The 27,701-nt window shown below is 36.9% G+C and overlaps 1 pseudogene; it reads right to left on the bottom strand.

The window, feature by feature from the left end:
• LOC101417162 (vomeronasal type-2 receptor 116-like) lies at positions 1–27,701 on the bottom strand (annotated as a pseudogene).

Genomic DNA, 27,701 nt, shown 5'->3' on the forward strand with positions numbered 1-27,701 from the left:
TTAAGAAGACTTTTTGCCCCCAGAATATGTTTTATGTCGTAACGAATGTTGAATGTTCCTTTCTGGCCTTAACAAAATAATATAGCACTTTGAGACAAAGATGCAGCCTAGTAATCCAGCACTGGAGGCCAAGATGGAGAAGGTCTCCACAGCTGTCATGATCTTGCCCTTGGTGCTGTGGTAGACAGGGAGGAAAGTGATCCAAACGCTGCAGAACACCAACATGCTGAAGGTCAAGAACTTGGCTTCATTAAAGGTGTCAGGCAGGTTCCTGGCCATGAAGGCTAGAGTGAAGCTCCCCAGGGCCAAGCAGCCCAAGTATCCCAGAACACAATATAAGGCAGGGGCTGAGCCCTTGTTGCATTCAATGATGATATAGCCATGCTCAGAGTGTGCATCTTTGTCAATGAATGGGGGAGAGGTTCCCAGCCAGATTCCAGAGTGTCATCTGGATCAGGGAGCAAATGGGAATCACAAACTTAGGTGACCCTGACACCAAGTACTGCCTCGTCCTTTTCCCTGGAGCAATGACCTTGAATGCCAGGACCACAATAATTGTTTTGGCCAGGACAGTGGAAACAGCTACTGTAAACACAATTGCAAATGTGATTTGTCGGAGGATGCAGGTGGCTGTGTTAGGACGACCAATGAAGAGTAAGGAACAGAGAAAGCACAGGGTGAGGAAGACGAGCAGGATGTAGCTGAGAGTCCTGTTATTGGCCTTGACAATGGGGGTGTCCCTGTGCTTCACAAAGACCCCAAGAATAACAGCGGTGAGGAACGCAAAACAAAGAGCTGTGCAGACCAGAGCCATCCCCAAAGGGTCTTCATAAGCCAGGAAGGTCACAGCTTTTTGGAGGCAGCGAGTTCTCTCACTGTTTGCATACTGATGATCTAGGCACTTCGCACACTGATCCATACCTAGAGAGAAATTTAAAGTGCCATCAGTCAGGTTCAATAATTTTCTCTCATGCACAGGTTCCCAAACGAACCACATTGGACAATTTTAGTCAAAATTTTCCAGCTAACATTGACCCTACATAAAGCTGTGTTTAAATCTGTTTGGTTTTCTTCCCCCATATTTTCTCTTAGACTTCTGGCCTACTTTTAAATGTTCATACTTTCAATTGGAAAACAGTTGAATTTTCATTCAGTGTTGGGTTTTCAATCTTTTAAAAAAATATATGTATAAATGTGTAAAATACACACATAAAAGGATATAAATTATAAACGTACTAAATGAATTATGAGGAAGTAAACACATGTATAATACCATACTGGCCAAGGAAGAAAACATAATCAGCCCCACAGAAGTTCTTTCCCTACTGCCTTCAAATCATTTAATATCTCCCACATCTCTAAAGAAACTACTTTCCTGATTTCTAAACTCATAAAAGAGTTCTGCTTAGGTATTTTTTACCCAATATCATGTTTCTGAGATTCATCCCTGTCACTGGATTTAGATATAATTCATTCACCTTTGAAATATATTTATGTTACTTTCTGTTTACACACACACCACACCCACCAGACATACATTTCCTTTTCCCTCTGCCCCGATCCCTTAGCAACTTCTACTCTATTTTCTTTCTAGGGATTTGCTATCTCAAGACAGCTCTTATAAGTGACATTATATAATATTTCTCATTTTTATTTTTGCTTATAGCAAAGAGCATAATGCTCCCAAGTTTCTTCCATGTAGCAGCATATCTCAGAAATTCATGTTTACTTGTGGTCAAACAATATTCCATTGTGTGTACGCATCACGTTTTGTTTATCCATTAATTTGTTGATGGACACTTGATATTTTACCGTATTGGCTATTGAGGATTATGCTATAAAATATAATCATCTTTGTAGCCATGAAGTGGTATAATCCATTTACATACTGCTGAACAAAATTTGATTATATTAACACATATTTTGTTTTTCCATTTTTATTGTTATAATATATTTGGATTTTTTATGGGTGTTTGTTATTACAAATAATGCTGCAATGAGTATCTTGTCTGGGATAGATATGATGCTATATTGCTAGCCATATAGTATGCAAATGTACACAATTGCAATTAAAACCATATAGTTTTCTAAATGGTTACACCAATTTACACTCCAAGAAACAACACGATATTCCCAGTTTTTCCATATTCTGTCCAACACTTGAAACAGGATGTCGGCTTAATTTTAGCAATATTGGAGAATATTTTTATCTATTTTGTTATGACTTTTATTTGCAGTTTTCATGTGATTAATTGATCTGAGCCCTGTCTCATATGTGCATATTTGGAAAACTTTTTATATGAAGAACTTGTTCATAAGCCATACTTCTTTTTAATGGTTTTCTGCTCATCTTGATTTTTGGAGGAGCTGTCAATATATTTTAGGTGTGATTTCTTATTGTAGATCTATTTAAAATATTTTTTTCCCACTTGTTGGCTTGACCTGTCATTAATGAAAAGTGTAATTTTTTTCTTTTTTTATTATCTTTTTTTAAGATACATAAACCATACAAAATGTTACAGTGAAAAAGATAAGAGGTTCCCATATACTCCACTCCCCATAGTCCCCACTCATCCCACATGGACACTTCTTTCACTAGTGTGGTAAATTCATTGCATTTGATGAGTACATTTTGGTGCATTGCTACACAGCATGGATAATAGTTTATGTTGTAGTTTACACTCTCTTCTAGGCCATTCAGTGGGTTATGGCAGGATATATATTTTCCTGCATCTGTCCCTGCGGTATCATTCAGGACAACGCAAGTCCTGAGAATGCCCCAGTATCACATCTCTTTTCCCTCTCCCTGCCTTCTGCAACTCCCATAGCCATGTCTCCAAATCAAGATATAATTTATTCCATTGCTAGAGGCACAATAACTGGTGTTTTGGAATACCAAAAAGTCCAGCCTAATGCATATTTTCTTCCTCCATCCTAAAGACCCTGGTGATGGCGATGTCCACTCCACCTCTAAATCAAGAGGGTGCTTAGATGCAGAGAAAGCATTTGACAATATACAGCACACTATCCTTATAAAAACACTGCCAAAGATAGGAATAGAAGGAAACAATGGTGAGAATGATAAAAATGACAAGGATGCCAACTATTACCACTCCTATTTGCATTGTATTAGAAGTAATTGTTTGAGCACTGAGAAAGAACCAGATATAAAAGGCATCCTGGTGTTTATGTGTGATGAATCTGGACTCAGATTGGATCTCTCTTCATAAGACTTTCATGCTAATGTGCTGGAGTTGCAGTTAGTGTTGGGATTTAAGATATATTTAGGGGATTTGAATCTCTGGATTGACAATGTGATAGCCAGGCCCTGAGCCTCAACAGACTCCAGCACCTACAATCTGATTTATTGGGCTCACCACACTCAGCTAAGATGGAGTTGAAGAAGGACAACCACCACACCATGGAGCCTAGAGTGCTTACAAATGAAAGTGAGAAGATTGCATCCAGCATCCATGTGGAATCTGAGCCTCCTCTTGACATAGAGGTGCAATGGACACAACCAATCCAATGTCCACATAGAAAAGGTGGCATTGGATTGGGAAAAGTGGACATGGTGGCTGATGGGTATGGGGAAAGGCAGGAAGAGATGAGAAGTGGAGGCGTCTTTGGGACATGAAGCTGCCCTGGATGGTGCTTCAGGGGCAATCACCGGACATTGAAAATCCTCACAGGGCCCACTGGATGGAATGGGGGAGAGTATGGGCCATGATGTGGACCATTGACCATGAGGTGCATAGGTGCCCAAAGATGTACTTACCAAATGCAATGGATGTGTCATGATGATGGGAATGAGTGTTGCTGGGGGGGGAGGGGGGAGAGGTGGGGTGGGGGTGGTGGGGTTGAATGGGACCTCATATATATATATTTTTAATGTAATATTATTACAAAGTCAATAAAAAAAAAGGCATCCAAATTGGAAAGGAAGAAGTCAAAGTTTTACTATTTGAAGATGACATGATCTTATACATAGAAAGTCCTGAGAAATCTATAACAAAGCTTCTAGAACTTATAAATGAATTCAGTGAAGTTGCAGGTTATAAGATCAATGTGTGAAAACCAGTAGCATTTCTGTACACCAAAAATGAGCAATCTGAGGAGGATATCAAGAAAAACATAGCATTTACAATAGTAAATTATAAAATCAAATACCTGGGTATATATTTAACTAATCATGTAAAAGACTTATAAAAAGAAAACTACACAACACTGGTAAAGGAAATCAAAGAAGACTTACAGAAATGGAAGAATATCCCTGTTCATGAATAGGAAGACTAAATATTATCAAGTTATCTATCCTACACAAACTGATCTACAGATTTAATGCAATCCCAATAAAAATAAGCACAGCAATTTTTAATGAACTGGAAAAACTATCTATGAAATTTATTTGGACAGGAAAGAGGCCCCGATTAGTGAAAGATATATTGAAAAAGAAAAATGAAATCAGAGGAATCACACTACCTGACTTTAAAGCATCCTACAAAGCTATAGTGATTAAAATGGCATGGTATTGGCACAAGGATAGAAATACTGACCAATGGAACCGAATTGAGAGTTCTAATATAGATCCTCGCATATACAGTCATCTGATATTTGACAAGGCCACCATATGCACTCATCTGGAAGAGAATGGCGTCTTCAACAAATGGTGCTTGGAGAATTGAATATCCATAGGCTAAAGAATGAAGAAGGATTACTATCTCACAACTTATACAAAAATCAATTCAAGAAGGATTAAAGATCTAAATATAAGAGCCAAGATCATAAAGACCTTGGAAGACAATGTTGGGAAGCAACTACAGGACCTTGTAATATTAAATGGCTTTGTGAATTTCATTCCCAAATCACCAGCAGCAAAAGAAAAAAAACAGATAAATGTGACCTCCCCAAAATTAAAGCCTTTTGCACCTCAAAGGAGTTTATCAAGAAAGTGAAAAGACAACCTACACAATGGGAGAAAATATTAGGTAACCATATTTCTGATGGGAGCCTAATATCCAGCATATATGAAAAAAATCCTATATCTCAAAAATAAAAAGGCAAAAACTTATTACAAAAATAGGTAAGAGATTTGAATGTTTCCCCAAATAAGAAATACAAATGGCTAAAAAGCCCATGAAAAGGTACTCAACATCACTAGCTATTATGGAAATGGAAATCAAAACTACAATGACTGCAAAGGCAAAGACCAAAAAAGAAGGAAGGTCCAACAATGAGCCCCTGACACTAATGACTATGCTTGTGAACCTGTGCACATAAAATAAGAAGAAAGCTGGGAGCTATTGGGTGCCTAAGAGTTACCTCCTGAGAGCCTTCATGTTGCTCAAATGTGGCCACTCTCTAAGCCAAACTGAGCATGTAAATGTGTTGCCTTCCCCCCAGCATGGGACATGACACCCGGGGATGAGCCTCCCTGGTGTGGAGGTATTACTACCAACTACCAGCTGATGATGTAACTGGAAAATGACCTTGAAAAAAAGGGTCAACTCGGACCAGCACAATATCTCAGTCTACATATAATACCAGGAGTTAAAAATGCTTTTTGACCTGAATAAAAAGGGAAAATGGAAAGGACAAATTAGTTTATATGACTATGAGTCTCCAAAAAGAACTGGAAGGTAATCAGAGGGGTTGCCCTTATGCACACCTGAGCAGAGTCCCAGAGACAGATAATTAGATACAACCCCAGGTATTGGTTCTTCTGAGAGCTACAGAGACCCACAGGTTCTATGGTCATGACAGATGGAATTCAGTGCCATGTCTGTGGTCCCTACTTTGGAGTTTGTGTTTCTGTGTGATGGAGCTGGACTTAGATGTGATCTTTGTCCACAAGTCTCCCCTGTTACTTTTACAGGAACTGTAGTTGGTGCTGGGGTTTAATGTATACCCAGGGGGCCTGAATCTCTGGACTGAGCATGAGATAGCCAGGCCCTGAGCCTCAACAGACTTGCAACCCCTACACTCTGGTTTTTTGGAATTACCCCACTCAACTAACATGGAGTCGAAGAAGGTCAGCCACCACACCAGGGAGCCAAGAGTGCCTACAACTGAAAGCAGGAGAATTGCATCCAGCATCCATGTGGAATCTAAGACCTCTCTTGATATAGATGTGGTGTGGACACAACCATTCTAAGGTCCACAGGATGGAGGAAAAGAGTATGGATTAGAGTGGACTTACTGGTATTCTATTCATGAACTATTGTGATTAGTAATTGAAGAAAATGTGGCATTGGTGTGGAGAAAGTGGCCATGGTGGCTGCTGGGGGTAGGGAGTGGGAGGAAGAGATGTGATGTGGGCGTTTTCAGGACCTGGAGTTGTCCTGGGTGGTGCTGCAGGGACAGTTACAGGATATTGTATGTCCTTCCATGACACTCTGGGTGGACTGTGGGAGAGTGTGGGCTATGATGTGGACCATTGACCATGAGGTTCAACCGTGCTCAGAGATGTATTCACCAAATGCAATGAATGTCTCATGATGATGGAGGAGGTTGTTGTTATGGGGGGAGGATTGGGGTGAGGGGGATGGGAGATATATGGGGACCTCACATGTTTTGAATGTAACATTAAAAAAATAAATAAAGACAAAAAAAACTACAATGAGTTACCATCTTATACCCATTAGAGTGGTGGCTATTAAAGTAGTAATTTTAATATAGTTACTTTTATTAAATTGTTCCTTTAATGTTCATGCTGTATCTGTCTTGTTTAAGAAATTTTTGCCTTGCCAAGTTGCAAATATTCTTCTCTTTTATGATCCTTAAAGATTTTTTATTTTTACATTTAGGACTACCACATGCCAGGTAATGATAAGTCTATACATGACCGTTTGGTTTCTGTACTTGCCATTTGCTTTCTTTGATTACATTTTTATTCTTGTCCTGAAACCTCATCATGTGACATTAAAAAGAATTGAAGCAGGTAGAATAATTACTCCCATCCTATTCTTGGCCTTTAAGGTTGTTTTAGCTACACTTTCCTTTTTTCCCTTTTCATGTAAGCTTTATAATAGGTTATAATTGCCAAAGAGATTGTCACTGGGATAGCAATTGCATAGAATTTGTTGAACAATTTGGAGAGTACTGAAGCGTTTACAATATTGAGTTATTTCATCCATGGACATTGTATATGCCTTCATGTATTTCCATCTGCCTTAAATTTTTCTCAATTTTCTTCTATAACTTTATAATCAGACATTTTTCCAAACTTTCCTTAGTTTTATTTATAGGCATTTCATACTTACAAGATGTTGTAAAGGTCATGTATTAAAATTTCATTTTAGAATGCCCTTTGACTGACATTTATAATTTCAGAAGCTTGTGTATTAGCCTTCTTTTCAGACCAGTAAATATATTACATAATAATACCATATCCAATAAAATCAATTCTCTTTACATTTCCACCAATTATTCCATCTACTTCTTTTCCTATGAATATTGCATTGGGCAGAGCCTCCAGGGTAACATCTGGTAGACGTGGCAATATTGAGCATTTTTTCACATTCTTGATCCCTTAACCCTGAGATTCTTTCAATATTGCACCATAAAGTTTGATGTTTTCTCTGGTTAGTTTTAAGTGTCCTTTAAGGGGATAAAATGTTTCCCTTCTATTCCTATTTTGATAATGGATGTTTCTATTTTAAAACCATGAATAGATGTTGAATTTTATTAAATCTTTTCTTGCATTTATCTAGACGATTGCTTCTCCTTTTCAGGGAGATCATGTACTGAATTATGTTGTACAATCCAAATTTTTTCATACTAGAGCTTCTTTATAAAATATAAGAGAATTTGGATTCTGGGGTTTTTTGATATGTAAATTTATGTTCAAAAAAGAAAGTCATGAATAAATTTGCTTTCTTGTAATGACATCAGATTTTGGTACCACTATTAATCTCTTCTAATAAAATAAATTGAGAATATTTTTCTTCCTATTCCCTGGAAGTGTTTAATTAAAAGGGTATTATATTTTCCTTGAAAGTTTGGTAGACTTCTCCAATTCATCGCAATGAAAATATATGAGAATAATGTAAGCTATGGATTTAATGTCCTTAGTAAAATACGAAACTTTTCCAATTTTTCATTTTTTGGGACAATTTTGATTAGTTGCATTTCTTCAGGGAATTTGTGAATTTCACTTTAATTTTCAAATATATTGGCATGAAATTATTTATACTGTGCTTTCATGATGTTAAAAATTCATGCACAAAATTACACACATTAAAGTCCTGTTATTTGTTTCACAAATTTTCTCTTTTCTTAATACAACATTCCAGGGGTTTATCAATTTTGTCTTTCACTAGAGAGAGTTTTGACTTTATTTTCTGTATACCTGTATTTTACTAAGTTTTCTTCTCATATTTATAAATTTCCATCTTCTATTTTCTTTATGTTTAATTTGCTGTTCTTGTTTCGGTTTGTGATGAATATTCAGAACTCATATCCTAAATAATAAACAAATATATTTATATATAATCTGGGAGTATACATCTCTCTCTGTGGAGCACTTTAGCTCCATCTCATGAGGCCTGAAATGTAGCATTTTCAATTTCCATATGTTTAACCGATCTATTGTAGTATCTTCTTTAAAGTATGCACTGTTGAAATGTGTATTTCTTAATCTCCAAACATGTGGGAACTTGGTGGTATGGTGTTCTTTATATGAGGACATGGAACATATGCTCAAACTTACCTTATATATAAGGTATACATGAATCACTTTCCCCAACTGACTAAATGAAATGATATACCATCAGTCTCACAGTTTTCAAAACTTGGAAATAATAGTATTTTGGGAAATTAAACTATTTTTTCATCAACAAAAAAAAGTTAGAAAATTCCCACCATAGATGTGATTTAAAATCATGAATATGACTAATTTAAAGATATTAATTATACTATGAAAAAATCTCATGTATTGGTTTAAGTCCATTTTATACATCATGTCTCAATCCCCAACCCCAACCCCAACATTCTTTGTGATTTTGTCACACTGAAATTTTCTTTGCCAGTTCTCTAAATCTGTGAATATTACATGCCGTGGTGAGTCACCTTTTTTGGTCATTTCTAATAATTATACCAAGAATTTAGTCCACCCCACATTCTTCTTACATAAAACTTGATAATGCTACTGCCTCTATGAAGAACTCCATGAGACCCCTCCTCATATTAAATATATGATTCCATACACAATGTTTTCTCTTCCCAACTCAGCTGTGAAGTACGGGACAGCAGAAATAAAACCCACTTTTTGAGGGCATGCTATATCGTTCCTTTGTTGTATACAATAGAAATACCCATTTCTTAAATCAATCACATCCTTCCTGAGCTTGTGTTCTGTGTGATAAACAATTTTAGGCATGGGAATACTTAGGATGGTTAAGGGTCATGGCTTTACTAAAATCTAAATATCCCATAAAACAAGATTGAAGCAGGTACTTATAATAAAGTTTTGTTTCAGTTTGCTAAAAGCTGCCAATGCAAAAATACCAGAAATGGGTTGGTTTTTATAATGCAAATTTATTAGAGTAAAATCTTACAGTTCTGAGGCTGTGAAAATGTCCAGATCAAGGCAACATTTGAGATGCTATGTCTCAACAAGGGCATCTGCTGGTAGGGCTTGGACTCCTTCCACATGGCAAGGCAAAATGGCAACCAATCCCTGTCTCTCTTCCAGCTTCTGTTTGTCCCCTGAGTTCAGCTATTGGCAATCAGGCAGATGGCTCATCCTTCAGTTTTGGACTGCTACATCTATTCAGTTTTAAACTGCTCTGATAAATCCAGCCTCCAGCCTCTATCTCAACTTCTCTGGGTTACTTTGTCTTTCTGAAGCTGTTGGAGTCCAGGAGTTATCTCTGACATGACAGAGTAAAAGCTGGTTGTTCTCTTTGTGTGTCTCTGAATGTTTCTCCCACTTATAAAGACTCCAACAAGTGGGTAGAGACCCATCCTGGGTCATAATTTACTGAAATACTTCCAATTAAGGCCCTCAACTAATTCAATCAAATCAGTGTCACATACCGACAGAAATGGATTAGCTCCAAGAACAAGAATCTTTTCTGTTATCCACGAAAGTTTCAAATCTTCACATGTGTTAAATTTCAATATTGGGATGAAAATTATTTACTGTGGCATTCTCAACAAGAGGGTTTCATAGAGGCAATTTGTCTGCAATGGGTCTAAAGCAATGACTCAAATGAGCTAGTTCAGGGCAGAGAAAGAGTCATTTCAACGGTAACTATTACTGATTATCAAATTTAAATTACTAAATTAAGGAAGGAGGAATTTGATTCTGGAGTTGTCTTCCAGATTTTTTCCAATTCCTTGTGTGAATTGGGTATACAAAGGAATGGTTGGGACTTTCTTGTGGGCATACACTTACCAGTCTCATTGGAAATTTCATTCTCTGGACAGGGGATGCAAAGGAAACAGCAGGCAGCCTTTCCCTCCTGAGAGGTTTTGCTGAATCCAGGAATGCAGTTCTCACTGCGTACAGCATGGGGAGTCTGATGAAAATCAGAGATATGTTGTTATCAACTGTGAGTTTAACTACCCACTAATCAGACTTTTTGAGGTACTGAACCATCAACAAATTTAAAATTTTAATACTTAAAAAATGGTTAAAGGGTATTTAGATTACATAAATGTTGCATAAAAATATAGGGGATTTCCACATGCCCCTCCCACATTATCAATGTCCTTCCTTAGTGTCGCATATCTGTTACAATTGATGAACACATATTGGAGCACTGCCACTAAGCATGGAATATAGTTTACATTATAGTTTACACTCTGTCCTGCATTATATATTTTTTCATCACTAATTTATAATTTTAAATATGTAAATCAAATCAATTGAAAATATGATATGTTATAGAATGATATGAAATATTGAATAATTTCAAGAACATGTTTGAATAAATGTGTTCTTTTTCCAACCACTCGTGAAAGGGAAGAAATTTGTTCAGTTTCAAAGATGGAATATAAATCTCCTATATGTGGCCATTTGTTGAGCAGTAAGGAGGCAGAAAATCTGCACAAGGAAATTATGTGTACTAATATGTCATGAAATTCAGGGTGATTGCATTTGTACCCACCTCTGAAAATCCTGCTGCCCACTCTATCATCTCCTCAGATATAGATAACTGTTGATCATATTGTGCATTTGGATTAAAATGTCCTACTTTAACTTTAAGTCCAAAACCTTCTGGAAAATTCCAAACGTTGAGAATATCATACGTGGAAACCAATTTCTTTTCCTCATCCAATGTCACTAGGCCACCAGCAGTATTATTAAATTGTATGTTCTTCAGAAATGGGTGTAGCTAGAAGATACACATCATTCTGTGAGAAAGTGTGCCCCAGCATTAAAATCAAATTGGGAACAACCCTGATCTTCTGTAATTCCTGATTCACAATCCAACTTTATTATTAGCATCCCATGAAGTAATACAAATGAAAGAATATGGAGGATGAAAAGGTCAAAGCATTTATGAAATATCAGCCAGTTTCAGAAGAAAACTGTAAATACAAGGAGATAAAACAATCTGTTGGTGTGAAATACAGACAAATCTTAATGGAAGAAACAAATCTAGAGTTTCCAGTAAGATGGAGGATTAGAAAGACTCAAAATTCAGTTCTTTCCCAGAAAAATAAAGGACAGACCAAATCTGCAAGGAAAACTGTTCCAAAGTTGAGAACATAAGGAGGAGGGTGGAAACCATTGAGAAGAGAGAGGGCCAAAGAAAACAGAAAAAGACTCTTTTTGGGGTAAGTCTCTGAGTAAAAGGTGCAGCTGTAGCTGCTGGCACCCATCCTCCCACCCTCATAGCATATAGCTTTGGACATTCTGTCGACTTGTAGGCAATGATGTCATAAGGTGTGTAATAGGTCCACTTCCCCAGGTAAGAGGAGAGAGAAATTCACACAGCCTAAGGCTGATTTAGGTTTGGCCAACAAATTTGGTCTGCTGTGTTTCATGGGCCCTTCTGGGTGGGTGGGGCTGCACCATTGTTTTCCCTGGGAGTTGGAAGAAAACTAAAGACATCCAACCCTTTCAAATACCCTCCTTACTGACCATGACTCTTTGTTGAGGACACAGAAAGAATGGAACTATTTCTTACCCACAACAAGGCAGGGGGTTGCTAACAACAACAACAACAAAAAAGAAACAGCTTCTGAGTATGCTTGATTTGGAAGACTCTGAAAAGCACTGAGGCAGGATTCAGGGTTATAGCAAATACATTTCCACCAGGGTTGGAGCTGAGAAATCTACTGGCAGATCATAGCACTGGATGCAAAGAAAGTAAAACTAAAGAAATAAAAGAAGCTTTTTTAAGTCTTTACAACCTCCCTCTCCAAGGTCCTTGGAATCTGGTCTGCAGTCCATTTCTGGGTCCATAGCCCAGATATCAGCAACTGAACAGGGGCACTTCTAAAGACATCGAAGAGGTTGATACAAGAATCAAAGAATAGCAGTAACACATAACCTCCTGGCATTAAATCCTAGATAAGAGAGAGAAAGTGAGCATCAGGGTAAACTCACCATCATAATCAGATCCCTAGACATCATCAAGTAATAATCTCTCATTATGAGAAAAAGGAATCGTTGGCTCAAGCAAAAGAGTACATCAAAGTCCCAGATGAGACACAGGATTTTTGACAACTAATCAATAAGATTCATACAAATCTCTTAAATGAAATAAGTGAGCTAAAAACAATATGGCTAAAGAGGTAAAGGACACAAGAAGACACTAGGAGAGGAGGAGAGGACAAAGAATATGAAAACATAAATAGAAAAATAACAAAACTTACAGGAATGAAAGATACAATAGGTGAGGTTCAAAACACATTACAGCCATACAACAGCATGCTTAAAATCATGGAAGAAAGAATAAGTGATATCATAGGCAAAACAGCTGAAATCAAAGAGAAGTAAACAGAGAGAAAAGAATTTTAAAAATTAAGCAGGACTCAGAGAGTTGAATGATTACATGAAGTGCAACAACACATATTTCATAGGAGTTCCAGAAGGTAAATAACAGAAGGGAAAACAGGCAGAAAGTGTATTTAAGGAAATAATAGTGGAAAATTTCCCAAACCTCATAAAAAAAAAGAATTTACATGTCCTAGAAACACAGCATATTCCAATCAGAATAAATCTATACTGGAAGGCACACACTACTTAGAATGTCAAATGTTAAAGATAAAGAGTAAATTCTGAAAGCAGGAAGGGAGTTGCATATCATCACATATAAGGGGCATCCAGTAAGTCTTGGTACAAGACTTCTAATCAGGAACTTTGGAGGTGAGAAGACAGTGGTAAATTAAGATACTGAAAGATAAAATTGCCAGCCACGAATTCTTTATCCAGCAAAATGTCCTATAAATATGTAAGTTTAAAACATTCAAAAATAAACAGAAACTAAGAGACTTCATGAACAGTAATCTAACTCTGTTGGAAAGATTAAATGTTCTGCAGCCTGAAAGGAAATGACAGGAAGCAGAGACTTCTAGCAGAGTGTAGAAGGCAAGACTACCAGAAAGAATAATCAGGAGAGTAAAAATGACAGATGAAAATAAGATTGGACATATGAAATCCATGGAATAAAATGGTGGAAGTCAATGATGCTTTTACAATAATATCATTGCATGTGAATGGATTAAACTCCCTGAACAACAGACATAGGCTGATAGAATGGATGAAAAACATGAACCATCCATATGCTGTCTACAAATGACTCACCTTGGATTCAGCGATACAAATCAGCTGAAAGCGAAAGGTTGGAAAAACATGTCCCATTCAAAAAATGACCCCCCAAAATCAGGAATAGCTATAATAATATCAGACCAAACAAGCTTTAAATGCAAAAAAGTTATAAGAGTTGCAGAAGGTAATTATATGTTAATAAAGGGATAATCCACCAGGGAGGAGAACAGTCATAAATAGCTATGCACCTAACCAGGGTTCCCCAAAATACACGAGACAAACTCCAGCATATCAGAAGGGAGAAATAAACATAGACAGTAATAGTTGGAGACTTCAACATACCACTTTCATCAATAGATGGAACAACTAGGCAGATGATCAACAAGGAAACAGGGAACTTGAATAAATATGATAAATTAACTAGACCTAAGAGACATATATAGAATATTGTATCTCAAATCAGGAAGTTATATATTCTTCATTGTTCATGGATCTTTCTACAGAATAGACCACATGTTGAATCAAAAAGCAGATCTCAATAAATATAAAAATATTAAAAGTGTACAATGTGTTCTCTCAGATCATAGTGGAATGAAGCTGTAAATCATTAATAGACAAGAGAAGGGAGAATTTGTAAATGTGTGGAGGGCTATACAAAACATGCCTGAACAATCAGTGGGTAAAAGAAGAAATTACATGAGAAATTAGTAGATATTTCAAGACAAATGAAAGTGAGGAAAATTACCAAAATGGGTGGAATACAGTGAAGGCAGTACTAAGAGTGACATGGATAGCCCTAAATGCCTATATTAAAAAGGAAGAAAGAGCTAAAATCTAAGCTCCAAATGAGCAACTGGAGAATCTTGAAAAAGAACAGCAAACCAATTCAAAAGCAAGCAGAAGGAAAGAAATAACAAAGGTTAGAGCAGAAATAAATGAAATTATGTACAAAAAAAACCCAAAAGCTGATCCTATGAAAATATCAATAAAATGATTAACAAGTGCTTGGGTAAACTAACGGAAAAAAAAGAGTAGATGCAAACAAATAAATTCAGAAATAAAAGTGGGCGTGTTATAAATAACCCCACAGAAATAAAAAGGACCATAAGAATATAACATGAGGAATAATATGCAAACAAGTTAGACAACCTAGATAAAATGGACAAATTCCTAGAAATGCAAAAATAACCTACACTGATATTACAAGAAATATAAAATCATAACAAGACAATCACATTTAAAGAGATTGAAAGAGTCATCAAAATTTTCCCAACAAAGAGAAGTCCAAGACAGGATGGTTTCACATTTGAATTCTACCAAACATTTCAAGACTAATAACAATCCTGTTTAAACTCTTCCCAAAAATTGAAGAGGAGGAAAATTACATGACACATTTTATGAAGCCAGAATAACCCTAATACTAATGCCAGACACAGAAACTTCAAGAAATTAAAATTACAGAAATCTCTCTAATGAACAAAGATGAAAAACTTCTCAAAAATACTTGCAACTATAATGCAACAGCATATTATAAAAATTATACACCACAGTCACTTGTGAATTATTCTTGGTATGCAAGGGTGATATAACACTAAGAAATTCAATTAATACAATATGCCACATTAAGAAATTTAAGAAATACAAACATTATCCATTTCAATAGATGCAGAGAAAACATTAGACAAAATCCAACATCTTTTCTTGGTAAAAGAAGTTCAAAGATAGGAATAGAAGGAATTTTTTTCAATATGATAAAGGGCATGTATGAAGAAATGACAGCCATTATTGTACTCAATTGGGAAAGGTTGAAATCTTTTCCTCTGAGATTGAGAACAAGGCAAGGATGTCCACTGTCACCATGTTATTCAATATTGTGCCAGAAGTTCTAGGTAGAAAAACTAGATCAGAAAAAAAAGGCATCCACATAGGAAAATAAGAAGTAAAATTCTCACTATATATGGATAACATGATCTTATATTTAGAAAATTCTGATATGTCTGTGACAAAGCTACTTGAGTCAATAAATCTGGCAGGATACAAGATTATGGTGCAAAAATCAGTAATGTATCTATACACTAGAATGTAAGAATCTGAGATGAAAATTGGGAAAAAATCCATTTGGAATAGCAAGAAAAAAGACTCAAACACTTTGGAATCAATTTAACCAAAATGTAAAAAACCTTTACATAGAAATTACAAAATAATAATTTTAAAAATTCAAAGAAGACCCAAACAGATGGAGAGACATTTTGTGTTCATGGATTGGAAGACAAAGTATTTTGAAGATGTCAATCCTACTCATACTGATTTCTAGATTTCACAAATGTCCATCAAATTTCAAACAACCTACTTTGCAAAAAAAAAAAAAGGTAATTACCAAATTTATGTGGAGATAAAGAATCTCCTAAAAATTGAGAGTGAAGTAGGAATCTCACTGTCTGACCTTGAAATGTATTACAAAGCCAGAGTGAGAAACAATGGCATGGTATTAGCAGAAAGATAGATACATTGATCCAGTAATAGAATTGAGAGTTGAGAAATAGTACCCCAACCATAAGTTCAACCTGTTTTGACAAGCCTACAAAGACCACTTTACTGTGACAAAACAATCTTCTCAACCAATGGTGCTGGGTTAACTAAATACCAATAACCAAAAGAATGGAGTACTCTTATCTCACTCCCTATACAAGAATCAATTTAAAAGGGATCACATAGATATCTAAGTATAAAAGCCAGGAACATAAATCTGCTAGAAGATAATGTAGTGAAGCATCTTCAATATTAAGCCTTACACTCAAAGCTGAAGCAATGAAAGAAAAAATAGATAAATGGGACCCCCTCAAAATTAAACACATTTGCAACTCAAAGGGCTTTGCAGAAAGGGTGAAAAGGCAGCTAACACAATGGGAAAACTTCCAAAATTGCATATCTGTTAAAGGTATGATATTTATAATATGTAATTTTTACAACTCAACAATAAGCAGAAAAATGACCCTTTTAAGAAAGGGCAAAATATTAATATATATTTATCCCAATAAGAAATACAAACGGTGAAAAAACACATGAAAATGAAAAGTTCAACATCACTAGCAATTAGGGAAATGCAAATCAAAGCTCCACCTATTAGAATGGTCACTATTAAAAAGGTAGAGAACTACAAGTGTTGGGGAGGATGTGGACAGATAGGAACAATTATTCATTGTTGGTGGGAATACAAAATGCTACAGCTACTGTGGAGACCTGCTTGCCAGTTCCTATGGAATTTGAATATAGTTTTGCCATGTGAGCCAACAATATCATTACTAGGTATATAGCAAGAAGAACTGAGAATAGTGACAGTAACAGATATCTGCACGCTACTATTCATAGTGGCATTATTCACAATTGCCAAAATATGAAAATGTCCCAGGTGTCCATCAATCAATGAATGCATAAACCAACTGTGGTGTATAAATTTAATGGAATGTTATGCTGTTGTAAGAATAAATAAAGCCATGAAGTATATGATAACATGGATAAAACTGGAGAACATTATGTTGAATGAAGAAATCCAGGCAAAAAATGATAAATACTGAATGTTTGTGCTATTATAAACTAAATATATTTTTTAAGCTCAAGGAGTTAATAACAAGAACATAGGTCTCTTGAAAATTGGAGGTTTGAAAATGGAAATCTGAGGTTTCATCTGTGGTAGAAAGGTTTTTTGTAATCTTCAGAAATAAATACAAATGGTAAAAGCACATCATAGTGTTTGTAACCAGCAAGGCATGATAGTAACTGAAAGAGAAAGTCTAAGGTCCTATATATTACTACAAAGAAAACTGAAAAATCTACCATGGGACTGTATAGCATAGAGAAACCTCATGCGAAATATGAGTATGGGTAATATTGCATATATAATACTGTTTTTCTTTGAAACAGGAGAAATCTACTTTAATGTTATAACATGTTACTCTTAAACAAAAATGCAAACACAAGAAACATGGCCAGTAATGTATAGTAATATAACAAAAAAAGGAAATATACTAAGTGAAAGAAACCAGACAAAATGCACATCATCTATAAAAATATGAATACCAAAAAATTAGATGGAAACAGAATAGCAGTTATAAATGGCAAGTGAATAGAGAGACTGTGAGGTGACTATTAAGGAGTAGATTCTTGTCTTTTGTTTTCTGATTATTATTATTATTGAAGTGATAATGCCCTCATATTGATTGATATGATGAATGCACAACTCTGTGATCATACCAAATATGAATAATTGTACACATTGAATAGATAGTATGTTTTATTTAAAAGAATCAAATGTAACCACAATCACTTACTATCTGAATTCTCCCAGGGCATCATCTTGTACCACCTAGTTATCAATACCTTAAGTGGTTACAATATTAAATGAGATGATTTATCTACAGTATCTGATAAAGTGCCCAATTTAGGAGAGTTATTTACAGAACTAGTTCTCTCTCTGTTATCATTTAAGAGCTTCATGGAAGAAGTCTGAGAGTTTCCTAATGAAAACATTAGGTGGGCAGGATGTTGAGGTCCTTAGTAACACAAACCTTAACCTTGATTCATAACTGATTTCCTCCTTGCCACTGTACTTACTTTATGATGACCATTTCTACTCAGGGCTGGATTTACCTAATGGGCAGTAAAACAAGTTTATCAACTCCTGTGCTTTTGGGGAAGAGTCCTAAATTATTAAGTTAAACATATGCAGAATGCCAAGAAAATCACACTTATTTCATGTTTTGAAATAAGCATTCTATCATATCGAAGAGTCATTACCTGCCAGGGTTCAAACACCAGCCCGTCTCCATTTCCCACTGACTGCTTTTCCACATGTTGAAGAAGCATTTCATGAAGGGTCTGAGCCACAGCATACACTGCATTATACACATTATAACTTCCTTCATTCATGACCATGTCAAAGTTCTGCCAAGACAACAACTCCAAGGAAGCATTGGGAGGACAATTCAACAGAGTATTGCAGTCAGATTTAGAAACGTTGCAATTAAAAGAGATGAACCACAATTTAGTGAGGTAAAAGTCTTCTGGGTATTTGGAAGGATTGACTGTCTGCATAAATTTTTTGAAACCAGGTATCTCACCATAGTGGTGTGAAAAAATGAGAGTCCCATGGAATGAGTCAAATAAAAAGTTTCTCTCACTGGGGGTAAAATCCCATCGTGAAGTTGTGACCCATACTTTCCCTATCACTAAATAATTCCATCTTCAAAAGTTCACACCTATTAGTGAGTCAGTATCACCATAAATGACCACCACATTCACTGATGATTCTCTGATCCGTGAATGATATTGCCAGTGCATTGAGAAATATTCCCTCTCATTGACGGGGATCATTTCCACAAAGGCTGCACAGACTCCATTCTTGTCCATCTCTCCTCTCAAGTCCCAGAGAAACTCAATACTTCTCTTGTCGTCTGAGATGACTAGCCCCACCCAGTTCCAGCTGAAATGTAGCATCAATGATACCATGGCAAGTGCCAGAGATCTGTCCTTGGGGGCTATCTGATAGAGTGATGGAAACTGGTCATGATCATTCAGTTGTTGGTCATAAACGCCAAAGGTAATCTAAAGGGGAAGGAGAAAATGAACTAACATGAGATAGAGGATAGAGGAGAAGCACAATTTCAGTCCCTATGAATATTAAGGGATGGTGGGAAGTGGCAGAAGGGAAAATTTTCTCATTCTCTTTTCTAATCATTCCCCAGTTACTGAGAGCTTTCTAGAAAATAATTGATCCACTTCAGAGATCTGGGGAATTACTTTTTCTCCTTCCCCATCACCCTTCTTGCTTTTTCAAATAAAGAACAAGTGCACATCTCACCAGGTCTCTTTATACTAGTTTTACCCTTTGAGAGATACAGAAGCACAATTCCCTCATTTCAATGTTTTTTGATAGGAACCTGAAAATGGCACCAAAGGGGACATGATTTCATCTCTCCTTCCCTCAACCCAGTCTCACCTGTGGAATTTTGTAGAGTTCCAGCAGTGTCCCAAACTGGGCAGAGTTTGCCCATGCTGTTCCTATAAGGACTGCTACACACTTGCTCTCTTTCCTACAGTTGTAATTTGGTTTGACGTTGCCAAGCCCTGATTGCCAAATGATGAGGCTCTCCAATGTCCTCCGTTCACTGTGTAGGGCATTATAGAGATCAAAGCCCAAAGTAATGTTGGGTAAAAGGTTGGGATTACTGTTGATCTCTTCAATGGCAAAAACCAAGGCCAGTACATACTGGTAATTCTTGGTCTGAAATCTGAATGGAGGGCACAGAGAAGTTTAGACAAAAGAGTCAAATCATGGTTATTTTAAAATACAATACAATGATTAAATTAAGGAAGGAAAACCTGGTTCTCCTGAGGCCTTGTTGCTTTGTCTGAAACTAAAAGAGCTAAAAGGCACTGCAGGGCCTTGACTGAATTCTACAAACTCAGGGGATGATGACACAATTTACGAAGGAAAGAGTAATGAATGTAAAAGCAGATCACTTTCATGGTAAGATTTTTGCTTTGTTCCTTTATTCTGGGAAGGAAAAAGAATTTTTTCATATTAGCATGTAATTAAATGTCTTGTAGAATGGCAGTAATATTGACATGGAGTGAAGATAGAACAATATCAATTAAAGGGTATATCACCTAAACATTTCAGTTCCACAGCATAGGCAGAATTGGATGGGACAAGCAGAGAGAAATAACGTCTATGAGGTGAGAGGGCCCAGTAGGAGACTGACAATTACCCTAATCTCTATCCCATGAAAATATTGGATCTTCCATCATTGAAAATGAATAGCATCCATGTGGAATCTAAGCACCCTCTTGATATGGATGTGGAGTGGACACAACCATTCTAAGGTCCACAGAATGGAGGAATAGAATATGGATTAGAGTGGACTTACTGATATTCTATTCATGAACTATTGTGATTAGTAATTGAAGAAAATGTGGCATTGGTGTGGAGAAAGTGGCCATGGTGGCTGCTGGGGGTAGGGAATGGGAGGAAGAGATGAGATGTGGAGGCATTTTTGGGACTTGGAGTTGTCCTGGGTGATGCTGCAGGGACAGTTACCAGACATTGTATGTCCTCCCATGGCCCACTGGGTGGAACGTGAGATAGTGTGGGCTGTGATGTGGACCATTGGCCAAGATGTGCAGCAGTGCTCAGAGATGTATTCACCAAATGCAATTAATTTCTCATGATGATGGAGGAGATTGTTGCTATGGGGGGAGGAATGGGGTGAGGGGGGTGGGAGACATATAGGGACCTCATATGATTTGAATGTAACATTAAAAAATAAAGAAAAAAAAGAAAATGAACAATCTTTGACAAAATGTATAATGGCTGGTTTGACATTTTGTCAAAACTTATAGAATTATTCAGTGCAAAGTGTAAAACTTAACATAAACTATATAGCATGGTTAGTAGCAATGTTTCAATATGTGTTCATCAATTGTAATAAATATACCATACTTACATAAAAATGTTTAGATATTTTCATAGTGGTTACAATTAAAAACAACGACTGAGGGAGTGTTGAGATCCTAGCCATGGAAGCTCTATCACATTCCCTAAAGGAACAGCAACAATTCCCCAAGTGCAACAGCAAAGACCAAAAAAGAAGGAAGGTCCAACAATGAGCCCTTGATACTAATGACTATGCTTGTGAGCCTGTGCACCTGAAATAAGAACAAGGCCTGGAGCTGCAGGGTGCCTAAGAGTTACCTCCTGAGAGCCTCCATGTTGCCCAAATGTGGCCAGTCTCAAAGCCACGCTCAGCATGTAAATGCGTTGCCTCCCACAAGCATGGGATAGGACTCCCGGGGATGAGCCTCCCTGAAGCCAAGGGATTACTACCAAGTGCAAGCTGATGATGTAACTAGAAAATGACCTTGAATGAAACGGTCAACTCAGACCAGCAGAATATCTCAGTCTACACAAAATACCAGGAGTTAAAAATGCTTTTTGACCTGAATAAAAGGGGGAAAAGGAAAGGACAAATGAGTTATAATGCTATGAGTCTCCAAAAAGAGCCCGGAGGTTATCAGAGGGGCCACCCTTATGCACACCTCAGCAAAGTCCCAGAGACAGATAAAGTAGATACAGCCTCAGGTATTGGTTCTTCTGAGGGCTACAGAGACCCACAGTTTCTATGGTCGAGGGAGATGGAGTTCAGTGCCATGTCAGTTGGCCCTACTTTGGAGTTTGTGTTTCTGTGTGATGGAGCTGGACTCAGATGTGATCTTTGTTCACAAGCCTCTCCTGTTACTTTTACAGGAACTGTAGTTGTTGCTGGGATTTAATGGATACCCAGGGGTCCTGAATGTCTGGACTGACCATGTGATAGCCAGGCCCTGAGCCTCAACAGACTTGCAACTCTTACACTCTGGTTTATTGGATTTAACTCACTCAGCTAACATGGAGGTGAAGAAGGTCAACCACCAAACCAGGGAGCCAAGAGTGCCTAGAACTGAAAGTAGGAGAATTGCATCCAGCATCCATGTGGAAACTAAGACCCTCTTGATAAAAATGTGGAGTGGACACAACCATTCCAGGGTCCACAGGATGGAGGAATAGAGTGTGGATTAGAGTGGACTTACTGATATTCTATTCATAAACTACTGTGATTAGTAATCGAAGAAAATGTGGCACTGATGTGGAGAAAGTGGCCATGGTGGCTGCTGGGGGTAGGGAGTGGGAGGAAGAGATGAGATGTGGGAGTATTTTCGGGACTTGAAGTTGACATGGGTGGTGCTGTGTGGGCAATTACTGGACATTGTAGGTCCTCTGATGGCCCGCTGGGTGGACCATGGAAGAGTGTGGGCTATGGTGTGGAACAGTGACCATGAAGTGCAGCAGTACTCAGAGATGTATTCACCAAGTGTAATGAATGTCTCATGATGATGGAGGAGGTTGTTGTTATGGGGAGAGGACTGGAGTGAGGGGGATGGGGGGTATATGGTGACCTCATTTTTTAAAATATAACATTAAAAGAAAATAAAGACAAAAAAATAAAATAAATAGTGGCTATTCTATTTGAAGTAAAATAATATATATACCATACTAATGAAAGTTGTTGTTGTGTGAAAATTATGGGGGAGGGACAAGGTACAGTACATGAGAATCTCCCATCCTTTTTTTTGTCTTTATTTATTTTTTAATATCCCATGCTTTTGATGAAACATCTATGTAACCTAAAAATCCTTTGAAATTAAAATATGAAAGTTATTAAAGAAATTAATAACCTGAGAAGAGCCACAGTGTCTTATTGAAGGTGAAATCATGCAAAGCAGGAATATTTGGGAAAAGCAAAAAAGATAAAGGGGGAAGTGATCTGTCCCTATATCTAAAAGGATTAGAAACTCTTTAGGAATGTAAGGGAAATAGTGCTGTAAAGTATAAAAATTCTATAATCTATTTCTTAATTAAAATAAAACAGATCTCTTAGTTTTAATAATTAGCCAAGGCCTATAGCAGTACTTCCTCCCAGTGACCCTTGTTCTTTTCATCTTTTCTGCTGATTTATGCACAGTTCAACTTTATTAATTAGCAATTGTTTCCCAGGCCAAGTAAAATTCCTTTCATTTTTATTTGACTGGGATGTGAAATTCCAAAAAGAAAAGTTTCTTGTATTTATTAGATATGTCCTTTGTTGAGCTTTGACTTTTATCCTACTAATGTTGATTAATGTTTCCTGTGCACTTGAGAAGGATGAATATTCTTCTGTTGTTGGACAGAGGTTTCCAAATGTGTCTAATAAATCAAACTCGTTAAACTTTCTTAAACATAATTTATATCTGTTAGATACATATGTTTATTTGCTTGAGAGAAACATGTCAAAATTTCTCACTATAATGGTTGATTTTATAACTTTTTGCTTCTCTTTCTGGCTTTATTCATTTGAGGCTATAATATCTTTACTTAATACTTAAGAATTACTGTACCTCTGTGATGAATTGAACATTATCATTATAAATTGACCATTTGATTCCTATAAATGCATTTTATCCTTATCTATTTTGTCTGGTATAAATATACTTACCTCTGATTTATATTGTTCACTATCTGCTTCAGGTATCTTTTTTTTAACACTTTTTTTATTAAAGGTAATAGATCACAAAGAACCTTACATTAAAAAACATTAAAAAAAACATGAGGTTCCAATATACCCTGCTCCCTACTCCTTGCCCCATCATTTTTGTAAATTGTATTTATTTGAAGATACATACATCACACACACACAAAAGCTACATTAAAAAATATGAGGTTCCCGTATACCCCCCACACCCCACCCCATTCCTCCCACATCAACAACCTCCTCCATCATTGTGGCACACTCATCTCACTCAGTGAACACATTTTGGAGCACTACTGCACCACATAGATAATAGTTTAGCCTGTAGTTCACACTCTCCCCCAGGATACTCAGTAGGTTAAGGCAGGATATATAAAGTCCAGCATCTGACCCTGCAATATCATTTTGGACAACTCAAAGTCCCAAAGATGCCCTCACATCACATCTCTTCTTCCTTCTCCCAGCCCTCAGCAACTACTGTGGTCACTTTCTCAACTTCAGTGCTACAATTTCTTCTATTACTAGTCGCAATAGTTCTATGTAGAATATCAGTAAGTCCACTCTAGTCCATATTTTATTCCTCCATTCTGTGAACCCTGGAATGGCGATTTCCACTCCACCTCTAGATCAAGAGGGGGTTAGATTCCATATGGATGATGGATGCAATTCCTCTGCTTGCAGTTGTTGGTGTTCATGATTCCCTGGTGTGGTGGTTGACCATCTTCATCTCCCTGATGGCTGACCTGGGTAAGTCTAATTAACCAGAGAGTAGGAGTCACAACTCTGCTGAGGCTCAGGGCCCAGCTGGCACATGGGCAGTCCAGAGATTCAGGTCCCTGATTATGTACCATCCCTAGCACCAACCACAGATTCAGTAAAAGTGACTAGTATCTCAGGTATCTTTATATCTAATTGCATACCTTGGCCTTAAAATTTTCCTTTTTATTTCAAATGTGTCTTGTAAACACATTTTACAAGGAAAAGAATGGTACAGGCTTTATGAAAAATAAATTGAATTATCTAGTGGGAAACTCTTCTAAATGTAGAAAAGAAGGACCAGCATAGGCTTGACCAACATTCAGAAGAAAATATGAATAAGGAAACACCTTTAATAGAGTATTAGCAATTTAGATTATTCTTTACTAACAAATCTAACTTTTCTGCAAGGATAAAAAAATCTATCCTGCCATAACCCACTGAATGTACTGGGGGAGAGTGTAAACTACAATATAAACTATTATCCATGTGGTGTAGCAGTACTCGAAAATATATTCACCAAATGCAATGAACGCACCACAATGATGAAAGAGGTTGTTGATGTGGGAGGAGTGAGGTGGGGGAGGTGGGGGTTATACGGCAACTACTTACATTTTAATGTAACATTTTTTGTGATCAATATGTTCAAAAAATACAATTAAAAATGATGGGAGTGGGGAGGTGGGGAGTGGCGTATTTTGGAACCTCTTATGTTTTTTAATGTAAAAATTATGTGATCATTAACTTTAAAGAAAAGATAATTTTAAAAATTTACCTTGAAAAAAAAATCTTAAGGCTCATTGAAATAGATAACACATTTAAGAAAATTGAACATATTTCTGGCTGAACATATTATTTTAGGAGAAGGGCATATCCTTAATATGATTAAAAACAAAAATTAAAACTGTCAAAATCAGAATCTGGAATTTATTTAGTGCAAAGATGATGAATCATAATTGGAGGTGGTGAGGGTCAGGCATGGCAGAATCACCCCACCCAGGGGTTGATCTGCACACCAGATACTCTCCCCTTCAAGTTCTGAATAAACCAGTGTGATTTGCCAAGTTTACTGATGCAGAGTGCCATATGCCTCAAGAATTGTGGAATGAAATCTGCTTAAATAACCCCTGAACAAAAGGCAATCCCATTAAAATCGAGAGTAACTATAAGTCCTGTTATTACCAGAATTTCTTAGTACCTTACTGGAATTTCTAGCCTATCAGATAATACAATAAAATAACAGAAAAATTGTATGGAAAGGGTGGAACAAGCCACAGTGTTTTGCTGGGGATATGATTGTTCATATGGGACAGCCAAGAGAAAATGAGGAAAGGAATTGTAATAGATAATAACCAAATATAAATAATTGTCAATGGCTTTCAAATATAACATTGATAATGTATAAAAGCTTTATTGAAAAATATGTATGATAGTAGTAGACCAAGCAATTGTTCTGTCTACTGTGGACAAGCCCATAAAATTCCATTGAAGAACATAAAAGAATTATAACTATTACAAAGATGTCAATATTCTGTGAAATCTTCTTAAAAGTAAACACAGATAGTAGATTACAAGTTTCCAGGGCTCAGAAGATGAGGGGAGGGAGGAACCCCTTAGTAGGTGAGGAGTTTGTGTTTCAAGTGATGACATGTGGTATAATAGATATTGTTGATGGTAGCACAGTATTGTGAAAGTTCTAAACCCCACTGAATTGTACATATGAAAGTGCTTGAAATGGAATATTTGAGTTGTATGTATGCTTCTACAAAATGTTAAAAAAAAAAGTTGCAGGGAGATAATTTTGAAGGTAATGGATGGTGATATAGCTTTAGAGGTTCCCTGGAAGCACGAGCTGTTCAGGAAATTAGTGGAAATAATTGAAAATAATACCTGGAGAAATTAACTTAGCAGGATCAATAATTGCAATTATTAATTAGCCAAAAAATTTTAAATAGGGTGGTAATGACACTGAAAAATATGGATATATCACTAGGGCGGAATAGAAAATAGGGTAATGATCTCTGTACAAATAAATGTTTCATGCACCATCAAGATGGTCTTGAAAACCAGTAGAGTAATAATAATTCAGTAAATCAGTGGTGAAAGTGAATAATTTTGTAATATAAACCTGAGGTAATCCAATTCATTCTTGAAACTTTCCAGGTTTCATAATGAAAAACAAAGTACTACTATTAACATGTATTTATACTATTGTAGTTTAGGGGCCATGATCAAAAAGGAAAGCAGATTAAGAGAAAGGTGATTAGATTTTACTTTACATGAAATTTCATGTTTTTAAAAAATATTTAAACATGCTGTATTAGTTGGCCAAGGGGGTGTCAATGCAAAGTACCAGAAATCTGTTTCCTTCTATAAAGGGTATTTATCTGGAGTACACCTTTCTGTCCCAAGGCCATACTGAGGCAGGTTAGTACAGGGTAATGGAGGAGAAGATGACCCACAACATGGCTGACAAACAACATGGCCAGCAGACCACATGGCCAGCAGACAACATGGTTGCAAGACCTTGCTGGGACCTTGAGTTTAACCTTGAGGTCCCAATTTCTCTTTCCAGGACCTCCCCTGGGCCCAGATATTCCAAAAAGTCCTCGCCTTTTTCCCCACCTTAGGAGAGGTAACCAACAACTGCTGGGGCCCCTCCCCTTATCATTAGCAAGGGGGTGCAATAATTAATAGTTTAAAAGGCAATCACAGGAGGCAGAACTCGCTCTGCATAGTGGGACCTGCACCAACTCTTGGTGTGTATTTCTGTCTTTCTCTCCCATTTCTCAGTAAGCACTGGTCTTTCCCTCATTTCCCAAATAAGTTCTTTTAACTGGCCTAACTAAACTGGGATGTTCATAAATTCTTTTATGCATCACAGCTAAGAACCTAGAGGAATCCAATGCTTTTCCATCTTCAATACAGAGTCCAACTCGAGGCCCCATAAAAGGTGCTTTCTCAGCAAAGTCAGATGCCAGGTGTTGAAGCAAGATGGCAGGTGATCTCTGCACGGTCTCTCCTTCCCCTTTGGGCTTCCTCTTCCTCTTGAGCTCTATGGGCCCAACCTCTTGAGGTTTCCTGTTTGAGTGATCCTGCAGTCTTCTCTCACCTGGCAT

The sequence above is a fragment of the Dasypus novemcinctus genome, chromosome 19, assembly GCF_030445035.2.
Source record: "Dasypus novemcinctus isolate mDasNov1 chromosome 19, mDasNov1.1.hap2, whole genome shotgun sequence".
In the NCBI taxonomy this organism is placed as follows: Eukaryota; Metazoa; Chordata; class Mammalia; order Cingulata; family Dasypodidae; genus Dasypus; species Dasypus novemcinctus.